Source organism: Molothrus ater, chromosome 3, assembly GCF_012460135.2.
Source record: "Molothrus ater isolate BHLD 08-10-18 breed brown headed cowbird chromosome 3, BPBGC_Mater_1.1, whole genome shotgun sequence".
NCBI classification, from domain to species: domain Eukaryota; kingdom Metazoa; phylum Chordata; class Aves; order Passeriformes; family Icteridae; genus Molothrus; species Molothrus ater.
In genome coordinates this window covers 13,049,546-13,064,263 of record NC_050480.2, presented here as the reverse complement: position 1 = coordinate 13,064,263, position 14,718 = coordinate 13,049,546, and the positions used below count along the sequence as shown (strand labels likewise).

Genomic DNA, 14,718 nt, shown 5'->3' with positions numbered 1-14,718 from the left:
TTCTGAGCAATCTCACCTCTTACATCCCATATCAGTTCTGATTGTGCTATGTCAAGTTTTCAAAAAAACCCCCACAGACTTAAAAGCATCAGTTTGAATTTTGATTAGAGCACTGTGATTGACCTGTCAGTGGTGATAGGTCTGCCATAAATCCTTTCCCGACTATCACGGGATTGGCATCATACACTGCAGTTACTGAATTTCAGGTGATACAGATCCCTCCCAGCCAGGATTCCAGGCTGGATTTTGACACTGCACACCTCAACATCCAGGAGAGTTTGACTCAGATTCACTTTTAGTGGATGCAGTGTAGGAAGCTTCCAGCTCTGGCTGGTAATGATGGAAATGCAGGTTGGGTGCTGCTGTAGACACAGAGGCCAGTGCCCTGAGAAAGCAGGACAGGCTGCATTTCAGAATAGGGAACAGAGAGGAAGGGGGGAAAGCTCTTGATGTTCCCACATGCAGCCCAGGATGTGATGGTCAGAAAGCAGAAGAATTACCAGCAGATTAAAACCTAGAGCCACGAAAGTGAATTTGCAGCTCAGGCAGTCTGTACAAGGAGATAATGATGCTAATTCCTGTGAGTAGTGAGCTGGATTCTGATCAACCCTCTGTAAGCAGGTGTTCTCCAGAGATAGTGAGGAGCAAAAAACAGGTTAATTACTATTTTTAGCAATGTAATAAGGACAGGCTGGACAAGTTAGCACTATACCCCTGATAAATATTAGATTGTGGGTTCTCAGGGAGCACAAACATCTGAGATGGTGACTACTAATAGAAAACTCTGCAGGAGCAGAACAAAAGCAGGTTTCATGCACAGGAGAACATACTCCTCTCCTCACTGTAAGAATCAGGCTGATCCTATACCCTGCCATCTGTTCAGTGGCCTTCAGGTGCTCCAGAGCAATATTTGCCCTGGTGAGGGGCTCCTGTCTGTAAAACACCAGGGAAGACCTCCCCTCAGATCCAGTGTTACCTCTGGTACTCACTCCCAGAGCCAAGAAAGCAGATACCTCTCAATGGCACAAGAAATCCCATCCCATGCTTCCTCAGCTCAGTCATGGGTCAGGAGCAGGGAGAGAGAGACTGTTCCTCAAGGAGAGGAGGGGAGGGGAAGAAATAAGGCAAAACTGATGCAGATATACTGAATTGCTGAAGACTGCTTCTAGCCACCCAGCAGATTGGCTGTAGGACATCAGTGAGCAGGAAGACACAAAGGCTTAGGGACACCTCAGGGGGTGACAGATGTGCACTGAGGAGAACCTGGATGAGGAGCCTCAGAATGAAAATATGTGGGGTAAGTGTCCTCAAGAGAACAAGACCCTGACCACCAGCTGAATTAGAGTTGTGGCCAGGCAGTGAAGTTAGTGAGATGGAGGTAAAAATCCATTTACCATGCTCTGTTCTTTTGTGTCTTTTGGTCACCTCTGTATAATTCAGAAGCTATGAAGAATTATTCATATCCCCACTCTGCACATTGTAATGCGTCTCCAGGATGGTGATGTCTTTCTCTATTACCTATTTGTCTTCACAGACTTAAGACACCCTGCCAAAATAGGGTCTTTCCTAAGATCAAGTTAACATGGGAGAAAAGCATGCTCCCTGGTTTTATTTTGCCTGGATTTCTTTTAGTAAATGGGAAAGAAAGCAGGCTGCTTATCTTTATAAAGTACTTCTTTGCTTAGAGAGAAATAAATACAGCTTTGTGACTCTAACACATCATCTGAGTGGGCCAAGCCTGAAGTGGCTTTTGCCATGTGCAGGGCAGTCTGTTCATGTCTAGAGCCCACACAGTCACCTCCACAGCTCACAGATTAGTGGGGGGATGAGGCTCTGAGACAGTGTTGTGGCACACAGTAAATCTTTTAAGGCAGGACAACGCTCTACAACAGAATTTAATAACAAGTTACTTAGTACAAGTGTTTTATTCCTCATGTAATTTTATAGTTTCCCAGAATGTCACAAGCTGTAGTCCTGGCTAATGCATAGTCAGTTCAAGAGCAAGCTCTGGAGGGCTGCCTGCTAAGGTGATACTGGCTCCTGTTTATTTCTACTTGCTAAGCTGTATGACAAGAACCTTTACAATACCCCAAATCCTCACCTGATGTATGACAAGAACCTTTACAATACCCCAAATCCTCACCTGATGGTTTCTTACTGCCATTGACAGAGGGATGTTAGGCAGGCCTTGGAAGAAGTTTGGAAAACTGTTTCAAAAGACATCTAATTTGATACCAGTAATTATGAAAGTGTGAATGTTCTTACCTCCCTGATGGGATTCAAACTTGCAGAGAGGCTCTCTGCAGCTCCACAGTGCCAGTTCAGCTGAATGCCCCCAGTGATGGATCAGCTGCTTGCACTGCAAGACAGCCAAAGGTGGGACTGTGACTGCAGGCGTGGGCAGAAAGGCTGGTATTTTTTTGCAAAGGAAAGGAGAATTTGTGTTTTCCATCCTGAAATTCTTGACAGTGTTATTAGAGCAGGAGATGGATATAAGGAGCAGTGCATCATTCTGGTGGGGATTCAGCCTGTTGTTGTAATTCCCACAGTGTGCTGTGCTGCCTCTGATACGCAGCTCCCTCTCTGTCAATAAAAAGAAATATCCACCTGAAGTTTGTTGCCAATAGAGATTTTTTTAAAATTTTAATTTCTTATGGGTTTGCCATAGCTGTGCTCATTCTGTTTTGCTCTTTACTAAATTTTCTAAAAGACCTTGTTGACTCTCCATGAGTGTTTTTCTGAGTGGCTTTTCCAGTTCAAGGTCCCTATCAGGGGACTCTCAGAGAGATGCTCTGGCAGCAGAATAGCAAATTCTTATCATGTGAGATGCATAAGAATTAGAATTACTTAAGTTGTTTTCTAATGGCAGATTTTCCATCAAGAAATATAATTTTGAAAGCTAGACTTCCTATGGGAATATGTCAATTTACACAAAATGCCAAGGTCTTTTTCAGTCTGAGAGAAAATCAAAATGAAGTATTTTGGCCTTACTATGATGAAGCAGTGCTATAATTTACTTCATTTGCAACTATACTATGGTATATTTTACTGTAAAATTGACATGGAAACACTTTAATTTTAATTCCTTTACACAGAAGCATTTGCTCCCCAGCTGTTTTCCTACATAAGATTTTATTTCGAGGAAACTTCAGTTTTATTCTTGTTCATTCCAACACATGGATTGGAAACAAAAAGAAATCATGGAGTTCCCTGCAAAGCAGAAATTTGTAATGTTGTTCAGATCCAGCACCTATTGTGAACCACAGGCATTTGAAAGACCAACTGGTGTATGACAGGAGTACCACACAAAGCAAACAAACAGAAAACCCCAAGGGCTGAAATCTGTTCCCAGTAAATACTTGAGTAATTTGAAAGTATTCATCAACTGTATTCTGTCCATGAACTATTTGCAAACAGCCAACAAGTGCCAGATTTCACAAGCAAACTGTTCATTGCTGAGAGTTTGCCTCTTCACTGTGACAGAGATGTGTGTTACTAAGAAGCCAACTGTGCTTCTTACACAAGCTTTTAACCATAGCCACAGTAAAAGCTGTATGTGTGAGGAGCAGGACACTAGAGTTTGATGGAAATTATATTTTGAAAACCTTGCTTAAATATTTCATCATAAAAATATTTACTGTCTTTTATTCAAAGATTTCCAAACTCAGTGAGCGTCATTACTTCCATTTTAGTAGCAGAATAAAAAGGCAAAAGGAGAAACTATAAAATTTATCTCAGATCCCATTGTAGATAAGATGAAGTGGGAATGGAATTAGCTCTTGAGATCCAGGTCCCAAGCCAGTATATATGAGATGATAAATTGGCCTTTATTTGTAATGGGTATTAGTGTGGTGTTCATCACGGAAGGTGTTCATCACTGTATAACTCAAATAAATTCAGCTAAGCAGTTTCCATAGCAGATGCACAAAAGAGCATATACTCCTTCTTTCCTAGATGCTGAAAATGAGGCATAGATTACAAATTGTTTTGCAGCATTTGGGGCTGGCAGTGGAAAAGTGGCGGGAGGCTCACAGTGCTGCCTCAGCCTTTTCAGGCCTCCTGTCTCCTCATTTGTCTCTCTTATCATCATCTCTAAATTCACCTTTAGAGCAACTGCCAAAACTACTTTGATTTCAAGATGTGCAAGCAGATAAAACATTCCACACTCTGAGGCTAAAAAAAAAGCCAAAACCCAACAAACCCCATCAGGGAAGCAGCTCATGAGGGCAGCTGGTGATGATTCCTCCTTGATTATTGCTTAAGGACCATTATTTGCAAGCGCCTCATCCCAAGAGATTTTTTTGGGAAAAGTCATGAGAGGAAGTGTTCCTGAAGAGGTGTCATCTGTCATGACAAGTTGCCTGTTCTGATGACCCTGGTGCTGAGATCACATTATGATGACTGATGAGGCCGTCTGTAGCAGTTAACTCAGCCATTTGTAATCATTTCTCTTACAGGCCTTTTGGTAATCACTTTGGGAAATTCTTATTTGAACAGTGAAGGTTCTGGGGGGAAGAAGAGCAAAGCTATTTCTCCTCTTGCAGGGAAGGATTTAGACAGACATAAACTTGGGGAGAAGTGAAAAAGAAAAAATCCATATAAAGTATCTGCCTGTCCTTCTAGATATTTCTGCACAGCTATTTTGTTTTATTTTTGTGTAGCTCACAGCCCCATCCACACACCAGCTCTGTTGCAAATGCTCAGAATTCCCCTTTCACAAGGCAGGGTGAAATCCTTTGACACAGACAGGGCTGGACCACCAGAAGTGGGGACTTCTGGGAAGAAGAAAACAGTAAAAATTGTTTTGTTTCCTAAACTCTACTACTACTTTGCAGTGTGAATTGAACAGGTCATTTAATCCCATGGTTTCTTAGTATCCTTACACATAAGAGGCATGTAATTTATATGTCCATTTTTTTTTTCTGTGTAGTTCATGTCTTGTAATTTTTTTACAGTTCCTTATGGGCCAGCCCACCTCACCAGATTTTCCCCAAAAGGAAGGCTGTTGCAGCATGTAGGAATATGTAAGAGAGACACCAGAAAGCTCCTGCTCTGTGTGACAGGCAGATGATGGTAACCTGCCTCTTCCTACTCACCTTAGACCATGTTTTGTTGCGTATTTGAACACTTGTCTTTATACCAGAGGCCAAATACAAGCCTGAGCAGAACTTCACAGCAGCATAATTGGCATCAGCAGAGAGAATCTTGGCCATCCTGCCCCATACACAGGGGGGGTACCTTGAGCTGGAGCTCCTTCTTTTATAAGCGCACATAACTGCTCTGCTCTGGGGCCATCCAGCAGGGGATGGAGGTGGCTGGTGGCATCAGCTGCTTTACATCACTCACCTCTCCTTAGGCAATGCTGAGGGTCACTTACCTGTTAAGATCTTTGGAAAGCAGTTACACAGAACAAAATTATGCCAAGGAATCCAAAACATCCTACAGAACTCAAGGGATCTTCAGAGATACTGCTTCTTATTTTAATTCAGCACCTGAAAAACAGAATGACAAGCAATTTCCCTTTTACAATCTTTACTCATAGTCAATTTAGAGATGTCTGTGTGAGTGAAGACAGGAGTTTCTGATGCCTCAGATGCTTTATGGCCTTCATTTTGGCAGCACTTACAGAACTTCCTTGAGCGGTACTTTCACATCTAAATACCCCACAGTTGTAGTCAGAGATGCTGTCCTTTACCTTAAGCAAAATTAAATGCTGCAGTGAAAATAGACAATATAAGCACATTGGCATCCTTCCCAGTAAAGGGAATATGAACTAGTTTTTATTGTTCCTGCCAAGACAGCTGTGTTTTAGATTGAAATAGTCATCACACCCTTTTTCTATTTCTAGAAATAATGCAGCTTGCCTACCAATAACAAATGTCTTGTATTTTCTCTGGTACCAAAACACCCCGAACTTTTCTTGCAACTCTGCAACATTATAGCTTAACAGAAGTGCCTAATGCAGCAAATAAATGGGTTTGGCCATGCAAATGGCAGGAAATTCTTTACTGTCACTTCTTCACAGTTTGTGTCTGTTGTACTCATATAGGGCTTCCTCTGATTCCTCTGAGTGTTCATTTTATGTTTTGATATGGTAGGTATAATTTAAAATCTTCTGCTCTTAAAATGTCATCTTTGGATTCAAAGATTTCAGATGGGATTTCAAATATTCATGGATTCAAAGATTTCAGGTATTCCATGGATAAAAAGTGGACAAGGCCTCTGCAGCTATAGTGACCTTTCCACAGTTGTTCCCTCTGTCTTCATGATACAGCTGAGGGAAAGTGTCTGTGGGAAACATAATTCCATGATTTCTGCCTCTATTGTACAGGAAATCTCCAGTTTTTAACTGAAGTTGCTGTATTTTATTTCCTTTGTTTGTGGCCTATTTTAAATGTGAAGGGGTGGGGATATCTCATTAAAAAAAAAACCCAAAAAGCCCCTGGATTTGTATTTCTACATGAAGAGCCATTATTGAGCCTTTTGCCACATGTACTTGTGCAGTAAGCATAGAATTCCCCTCCTTTCACAGAAGCAATAATAGTAATAATGATAATAACAAGGAAACATAAGGCTGACTTATGCCACTGCTGCTGCTTTCTTCCAAATAACCAGTATTTACTGGCTGCCATTTCCTCCTGGCATTATTGAATGGTTCCAGGCAGCAAATCACAGCCAGCTTGCACCTAAGGTGGGTTTATGCCAGAGACTCTTCTGGACAAAGTCCCACACTCTTTGAGGAAGAAGGATTGTGCACACCTTCAAAATGCTTTTTTTTACCTTTTTTTTTTTTTTCCCCACAAAGAAAGAGATATGTATAGCAGTATTATGGGCTACAGGGAAGAAGGATCCCCAGGCAAATCCAGGCAAATCAGGTGGACCAAAGTAAAGCTGCTTCCCAAATTAGCTCAGGCTGAACTTTGACCTTTAAACTGCAGTGAATAAAAGTTAGGTTTTCCCTTGTTATGTAATAGGTGTGTGAAACTGAACTGTGTTTCCTCTGTCCCTGCAATCCAAGCTCAGTGCTGCAGTGCAGTCAAAGAGAGGGCTGTAAATGCTCAGGTCATGTGTGACTGAGGATGGCTTTGATAGAGAGTGGAGGCATTTAGATGCTGTCTATGAAAGGAAAAATAAATGTTCCCTAAACTTCGTTATGAGTGTCTCCAGAGCCAGAGGTACTGACATGGCATGAAAGTGTGGGAGGAGAAGTGAATTGCTACCTTTTTCATCCTGATCAAAGAAGTCTTTAAAAGGTGATGCAGGCTGCCTGCTCTGAGGGTGAAAGCCTTCCTGCAGACCAAAGATTCAGATCTTCAAAACCTTCAAATACTCATTTCGCCAGCATTTAAATGTTTGAGGAATTTTTGCATGTGTTTTTGTCCACTGACAAGAAGTACAGAGATGAAAATAAGTGAGCACTGAATGCCACATCTTAAAGCATGAGACACAGATTTAAAATGCAGATGTTGAGGAAAAATATGAGCTTGTATTAAAATTTGCAGGGGGTGTGGGCCACTGAATACCTAAATATCTGCAGTTGTGTTAAAGTGATAACTGTTCAGTGGTGGTTTTGTGTGTATTCTGATTTAGAATGCAGTCAATGCAGCACAAAAAAAATAAAGAGCAGAGGGTTGTTTCTGGGTTTGTTTCTTTCTACTTCTTTAACCCCACTATTTAAAATTATATAGGAAGTGTGCTGATCTGATGAGACTCCATCTGGGTGTCTGTGTAGCTATGCAGAAGCCCAAGGTGAAGGCACTAAATGTTTTGAAGTCAGTGTGTGTAATGAATTATTAAAACAGTGTCAAAACAACATTTTCTTTTGCTTGACAGTCTGGCCACTGTGGTTCTAGAGGTTTTGTTAGCTGGGTACAGAGCAGGGGAAAGTACAGAGTGCAGAGGGGTAGGACAAGACATTCAGAGAGATGAACATTGGCAGTATGTGGGATCAGGACCCCAGGTGGGGAAGATGAGAACCACACTGGTATAGCAGATATACCAGCATAGTGATCATTTTGGCATGGTCTGGGGGGTGTGTATATATATATGTATATATATATGTATATATAAAACACTCATACTGATGAGCAACTGCTCAAAAATCCTTTGGATGAAGAACACCTAAAGGAGGGGGCCAGTGCAGCAGGCTCCCAATGACCATGAATGGAGGAACTCTCTAATATTGACACACATACCAGACATTAATTCTGTCTCTCAGTTGTTTTTTTGGAAGTTTTTCTAAGCTACAGCACACAAATACTCCAGATGACAGTTGAAGGGTTGCTTTATTTCTACAGGTACAGAAAAATTCAGATATCTGCAACCTGAAGTACTTTAGTGTTCATGAGTAGAAAGGTTACCAATTCTGCAGATTTCTACTTGGCATTTTTCTACTGTTTGCAGTGTCTGGAGGTCTGTCTGTGCTGCAGGAAACAGCTAAACATGATTCCTTTTGGTTTTCACTGCATATCTGGTCAGTAATTCAGATGCATTTGTTATGAGTTCAAAGACAAGGCCAAGTGTTGCCCTGTGTTGAAACACCACAGCCCTACAAAATCATAACCCCAGTACTCCTTTCCCAGCTGTGGCCCTGAAATGTCTAAAAGCTGATACGAAGAACAAGCATCCAAAATTCAGAAGATGTGTTTGCACATGGAGCTTTGCTGCTGCAAGGCTTTCTCCCCCAGTTTAGCTAAGCTGCAGACTAGGCAAGCCAGAGAAGCTCATCCCTGACACAGTCCTGCCAGCAGCCTCAGCTTTTGAGGCTCTGAACCCGAGTTAAGAGCAGTTCAATTACTGACACTCAATCCTTTGTTTTCTCTGTGTTGCCCACAAAGGTGCTTAATTGTGCTGTAAAAGATTATTACAGCAAAACTCAGCCTGGAGTTGGATTTTTTAAAGGTTTCTTGTGCGCACACAGATGAGTAACACCATTGAGCCATTCCTAGCCTGGTCTGTAATTGAGGCCCTGAGCTCTTTATCAGTGAATCATGGCTGTTTTGTGGGGTCTTACTGGGCAGGTCTTTGGCAGCTGCAGAGCACCTGAGATGCAGCAGTATGCTCTAGATGGCAGTACATTTTTAAACTGTATTAGTTGTTATAAGCTTGGTCATCTTAATTGGTTTATTTTAATGCTCTTTGTATGGAAAATGTGGATTATTTCTTCTCCTGTAATGAGCAGCAGGACATTATACCTAGTTAATATTTCCCTATTGCAATGTTTTGATCAAATTGCAGTTTGGGTGTTTCGTGTTCCTCTCCCTCCAGATCCAAGGGTTCCACTGATCAGGCCACATCGCCCAGACTTAGCACATTCTCTCCTTGCATCAATAAATGTTTATGGGTCATGTTTGGCAGAGGAACTGCCTTGTCAGTAGAAAAAGAATGGAGCTGTGAAGTGTCTACTTGCTGATTAATCAGTCATGATGCATTTGGGTTTTTTCAATTAAAAAGTTGTTAATATTCCAGTTGAAAATGATATGGGAAAAAGTACATGGCTAACATAAAGGGTTTAAAAGAAAATTTTAAAATTTTAAGAGTTTAAATTTTTTTTTCAATAAAAATGTAATATTCCAGTTGAAAAGGAGATAGGAAAAGTACGTGGCTAACATAAAAGGTTTAAAAGAAAATTTTAAATTTTAATTTGGGTTTTTTCGATAAAAAGTTAATATTCCAGTTGAAAAGGGGATGGGGAAAAGTACATGGCTGACATAAAGGGTTTAAAAGAAAATTTTAAATGAGGCTTACAAAAGAAAAAAAAAAAGTCAGGGTCAGAAGGATAACCCAGTGGTTGAGTTAATACAGTGTTGTTAGAGACACGTGCTTTATGTACAGTAAGTGTGTGCTATTCCCAAATTTACTCATCAAGCACCTGCCAGTCAACATTGTTGATCACTCCTGTGCCTCATGCAGACTGAATTCACTATCCACAGGTCTGCTACAGCCCACAAAATGCAAATTCCCTCTCTGTAACAATCCAGCACAGTTTTTGTGGCATACACGCTGTAGTTTATTTGCACTCATCAGGCTTTGGGTATGACATAAAATCATTGTAACATAATGCATTATTAAATATATTTTCCAGCTGAAAAAGATAAACTTGACAGACTGTCAGTGAACATTTTCATACTGTAGAAAAGGTTAGTGAAAAAAACCCTGGAGTACATCCACCTATTAATGTAAAAAAAGCTGAGCAACTACTCAGAGCAAGAAACTGCATGCAGAGAGCTTGCCCTCTGCCTTGTCCATCAGGACCATAAACAGAATTTTAATTTTACTGCTAAATTTCATTTAGACAATGATTTGTATGAGCATGGTTGACTGTATGGATTATTCACAAAGCATTTACTTGGGCCGTATGTTGGGTTTGGTGTTGCTTGGTCACCTCAATATAATGTGTTTTTTGCACTTTCATGGGTGACTGAGTATGTTTGTAGATGGGAAGAGGGGGGAAATGAAAGCTTCTAAGTGGTGTGAGTACTGTTAGTGTGATTGTGGGGATCAGTTGTGAATTTGAGAGGGAATTCTCAGGAGATCTTTTCTAGTCATGGATGGAAGGATACCCTCCAAAAAAACAAAAAAAAGAAACCAAGAACTTCTATGGAGGTAGGAGCTCAGCAATCCTTTATCAAGGCCTCTGGAATTTACATTTCCAGCTGAGCAGAGGCAAGCCCAAACATCCAGCTGGTCACAGCCAGCCCAGTCGTACTGAAGGCAGGGTCCTGAGAGCTCTTTTGCAAGATTAAGGTGTTTGTCTTCAGGATCCTGCAGTGTTGGATCTGCCTCTTCCCAAGGATGCCTTTGACCTGCCTCTGGCTCACAGGAGAAGTCTGCAGAGGTTTCCTTACCTGGGGCAGTCGGTTCTCTGTAAGATTTTTTTGTTTTAATCAAATGAAGTTGCCTTGGTTCTGAGTAGTTTAGTCCTTCTTTTTGTTAATAGTGGAAAGATAACTGCATATTATCCTCTCTGTGGAAAATTGCTACCTTTTACTTAGAACTGGAATAACCTTTTCTGAAATGCCAGGCTTTCCTAGAGACTGGAAAATCCAGATTTTAATGTTGTAATATCCTTTCTGTGGAAAATCTCTAACTTTTTCTTAGAACTGGAATAACCTTTTCTGAAATGTCAGGCTTTCCCAGAGATTGCAAAATCCAGATCATAATGGTGGCTGTTTCTAAACATGTTATTGTAATAATTACTAGGAACTACTCTGTTGATGGCTGTTATAAATTAGAGCCAAAAATTCTACTAATGTTGACTTTTGATTTCCACACAAACAAACACGAGGGATTTTGAGATATTCTTTTAGATGTAGATGTAGCTGAAAGTACATGTTGATCTCAGTTGTTATCTTACACATCTGTGGCAACTCTGAAATCTAGAGGACAGGTACATGCTGGCCTGTCACCTCAGATTTACCACTGAGAAACTGCAAATAATACAGCTCAGCACAGTGAGAGAGCTGAGTAATCAAGCAATATCCAAAGGGAGCAATAAGCAATATTTGGTTACGTGGTGGAGCTTGAGTGTTTTGGTAAAAATTCATCTACATTTCTGCACTACATGAACCTCTAGAAAATTACATATGTTAATTGTTGGGGATATTCCTTCCTCCAGAGAAGACAAAAAAGGGAGGAAATCCTGTTTGTTTAAAAATTACTCATGTAGAAAGCTTTTATTGTTGTTCCATTTCTAAGTGAACATCAAGGGTTTCTCTATTAAAGAGGTATTTTTCATTAAAATAATACATAAATATTTTATTTAATTAATTTGTAGCCTTAAGGCTTGACTTCAGCACACATAAACCATTTTCTATTTTTTTTTCCCCAAACTCCTGGTGAACTGACTGGATTTTACATCCCCTAAGGAGATACCTTTGCACAAGTTTAAAAAACAGAAATGTCAAATGTTCTCTGCAGGTGCATGTTTCTTGCTGTGATGGAGCACCTAGGGCCAGGATTTGGTCCTGGTATGTCTTCAGGCAGGAATATAAAAGAAACCTCTCTTGTACCTCAGCATAAGTCTGGCTACTAAAAATGGAGTTGTCAGCTTCCAGTTGCCAATCCATTATTTTTTTTTTTAAGGTTAGGGTTACTTTTGACAAGTGACAGAGTACCCTGATACAAACAACTGGAATTGGAGGTTAGCATATCTAAAAACAAGGAGATACATTTTCTCAATGACTTTTGGCTTAAACTGAATTATTTTGGAGAGAAAAAAAACCCCTTTATTTTGTTAAAGGGCTAGACTGTGGTCTATGTTTGCATTGCCCTTGCTGAACAAAAAGCATTTATTTAGCTGAAATGGTCTCCCATTATTATCTTTCTCGATGTAAAATGCCCTGAAGGTGGAAGAGGAAAGGTCTCTCCTTTTCCCAGCTAAAGCTGATGCTTAAATCAAATCATTCCTCACTGTGAAGAGTGGCCTCTTGGCTATACAAAAACCTTTTACCCAGCATCTTTCGTGGAAGATAACTTAATTGGGAAAGATTCATAACTTCTGATACAATCTTCTTGTCTTCAAGTTCAGACCAATAGCCCAAACAAATAATTTGAGATGAAGTTCCAAAATTAAGCCCAAAGAATATGGGATAAAATAAGTTCTAAGGTTAAAATAATTGGACTGAATCCATTCCATTCCTTAAAAATAAAGGAAAAACTTTCAATTTTTTGTATTATCTCTTATTGACCTCTTGCTGCTGAGGGAAGGTTCAGGTGTCTGGACTGCCTTGTCTTCTCTGCTCAGATGTTCAATCTCATTTTTTATCTCAATTCACTGCATTTATTGGTTCCATTGGGAACATTTCCACTTAGCAGAGGCTGAAGGTAGGCAGGAATTCTGAAGAACACAATAGGGAGAGGCATTTTTTGGAATGTGAGAAGTGCCAGGGAATTTGGAGTACTGCAGCTGATTGCTGTGGTGCTGATCCTGTGGCAGTGATTCCCAGGTAAGGCTGGTCAGGGTAGGTGAAGAGATTTAATTTTAAATTCTGTGACTGAAGCATTAGGGAGAGAAATGCACCTCAGTGACTTTCTCTCCGATTATTTTGCCATGGGAGCAGAGGTGGGAAGCAGGTCAGTTTTTTAAAGTTTTTGTGAAGTTTTCAAAGGATTGCAGCACAAGGTCTTGGCTCTCTGGTAGCACTAAATGAGTGAGGTCTGCAGGCATTTGGGTCTGTTTGGGGTAAAGGAGCCCCGCAGTTCTTGTCTGGGGGAGATCTCTCACCTGGGATCAGGATATTAAATTATTCCCTCTTTTGGAGAGGCACTGGGTACAGATGCTATATAATGGGGATATTGATATTGGTCAGACATCTCACATGAGGCAAAACACTCATGGCTTTCAAAACCAGGAGCTCATTACTTCAGGAGCTCATTTTTTATTAATATTCTTCTTTTCTTTATTATTTTATAGTAGCATCAAAGTGAAGCACATTTGTAGGGAAAAAAATCTGCTTTTAGCAGCTATTTTAACTGTTGTAATAAAACCTGACATTATTTTCCACAACCAGCTTTATCAGGGGCTACTGGAAGATGTGTCTTGATGTTAGGGAGGAAAAGCCAATATAAAGATTATTCCATGGTTCCCTATCTCTTCATCAATGACAGCTGCAGGCAGCACACCAGGTTTGCTGCCTCCCTTCACAAATCCCTGGCCTGATCCTCTGTGTAGCCACATTCTAGGCAACAATAAGGGGGTGTTTAGTTATGGCACTTTAACTTAGCATAGAGACCAGCTTTAATTGTGCCATTAGGGATATTCTTTTATTGCCACTCAAGAATGTCTTACAATACAGTGTGAAGTTCATTTTTATCTTGAAGATTATTGCTCTAAGCAAGGACTAAGAGTTACAGCTCTTACATAAAAGTGGTTATTTTTCTCTTGGTTGTGCTATAGTTGCTCAGTTACAAGAGTGTGCTAAAAAGGAGATTGCACTGACAACAAGATAGGGCACAACTGACACCTGGTATTTAAGCTTCTGATAAGTCCCTCTGAAATTTTCCAGTTTTTCTTTGGTGGAAGTGGGAAGTAAAATTTTTTACAAAATCAAAGCAGTGTTTTCCCCAAGACTTCAGGCATTTACTTTGTTCGCTGCTATTCTCTTAAATATGCCCTTTTTATGGCTTCTGTAGAGAAATCAGAAATCCAGAGGTTTGGGTTTTTTTTTTTCCCATCAAGCAAATCTCCCAAACACAAGTTTTTCCTGACTGTATTTCTACACATTTAAATCCTACCTTTTTTCTGAAGATCTCAAAAAATGAGACCCATATCTTCAGAAAACCCAACTTAAACATTCACAGGGAAAATTTGTACTTTGAAAGCTTGCAGAATTACACTTTGCTCATTGATCTTGTGTGTTATTTCAGACACTGTTTCTCTTTACAACTCTAATGTTATCGAGGTCTTGCAGAGTTAGTGAGGGTTTGTACAGAACTTGCCTGTAGTATTTGGATCACTAAAAGAATCTTTGAGATGCATGGGTTTGTTGAACACAAGTTGGGTAAATGTTTTCCTGTTCCATGTACAAGATATCCTTGTGCTAGCAGAACTTCAAAAAATCTCCCAAATTAGGGGACAGAAAGGTCAAAGAGAACTTAGAGTCAGTGTGAGATGACACTTGACAAATTTTCTAGATGATTTTGCACTATAAAACAACAACTGTCCTGTATCCCTCTGCATGCATGTATCAGGAAGGAAGAACCAACCAAGAAGTAGCT

General features: G+C 40.3%; 1 protein-coding gene across 2 annotated transcripts in view; it reads left to right on the top strand.

Annotated features, from left to right (window-relative positions):
• ALK (ALK receptor tyrosine kinase) overlaps positions 1 to 14,718 on the top strand; it is a 307,088-nt gene that overhangs the window by 67,132 nt on the left and 225,238 nt on the right. The window lies entirely within an intron of this gene.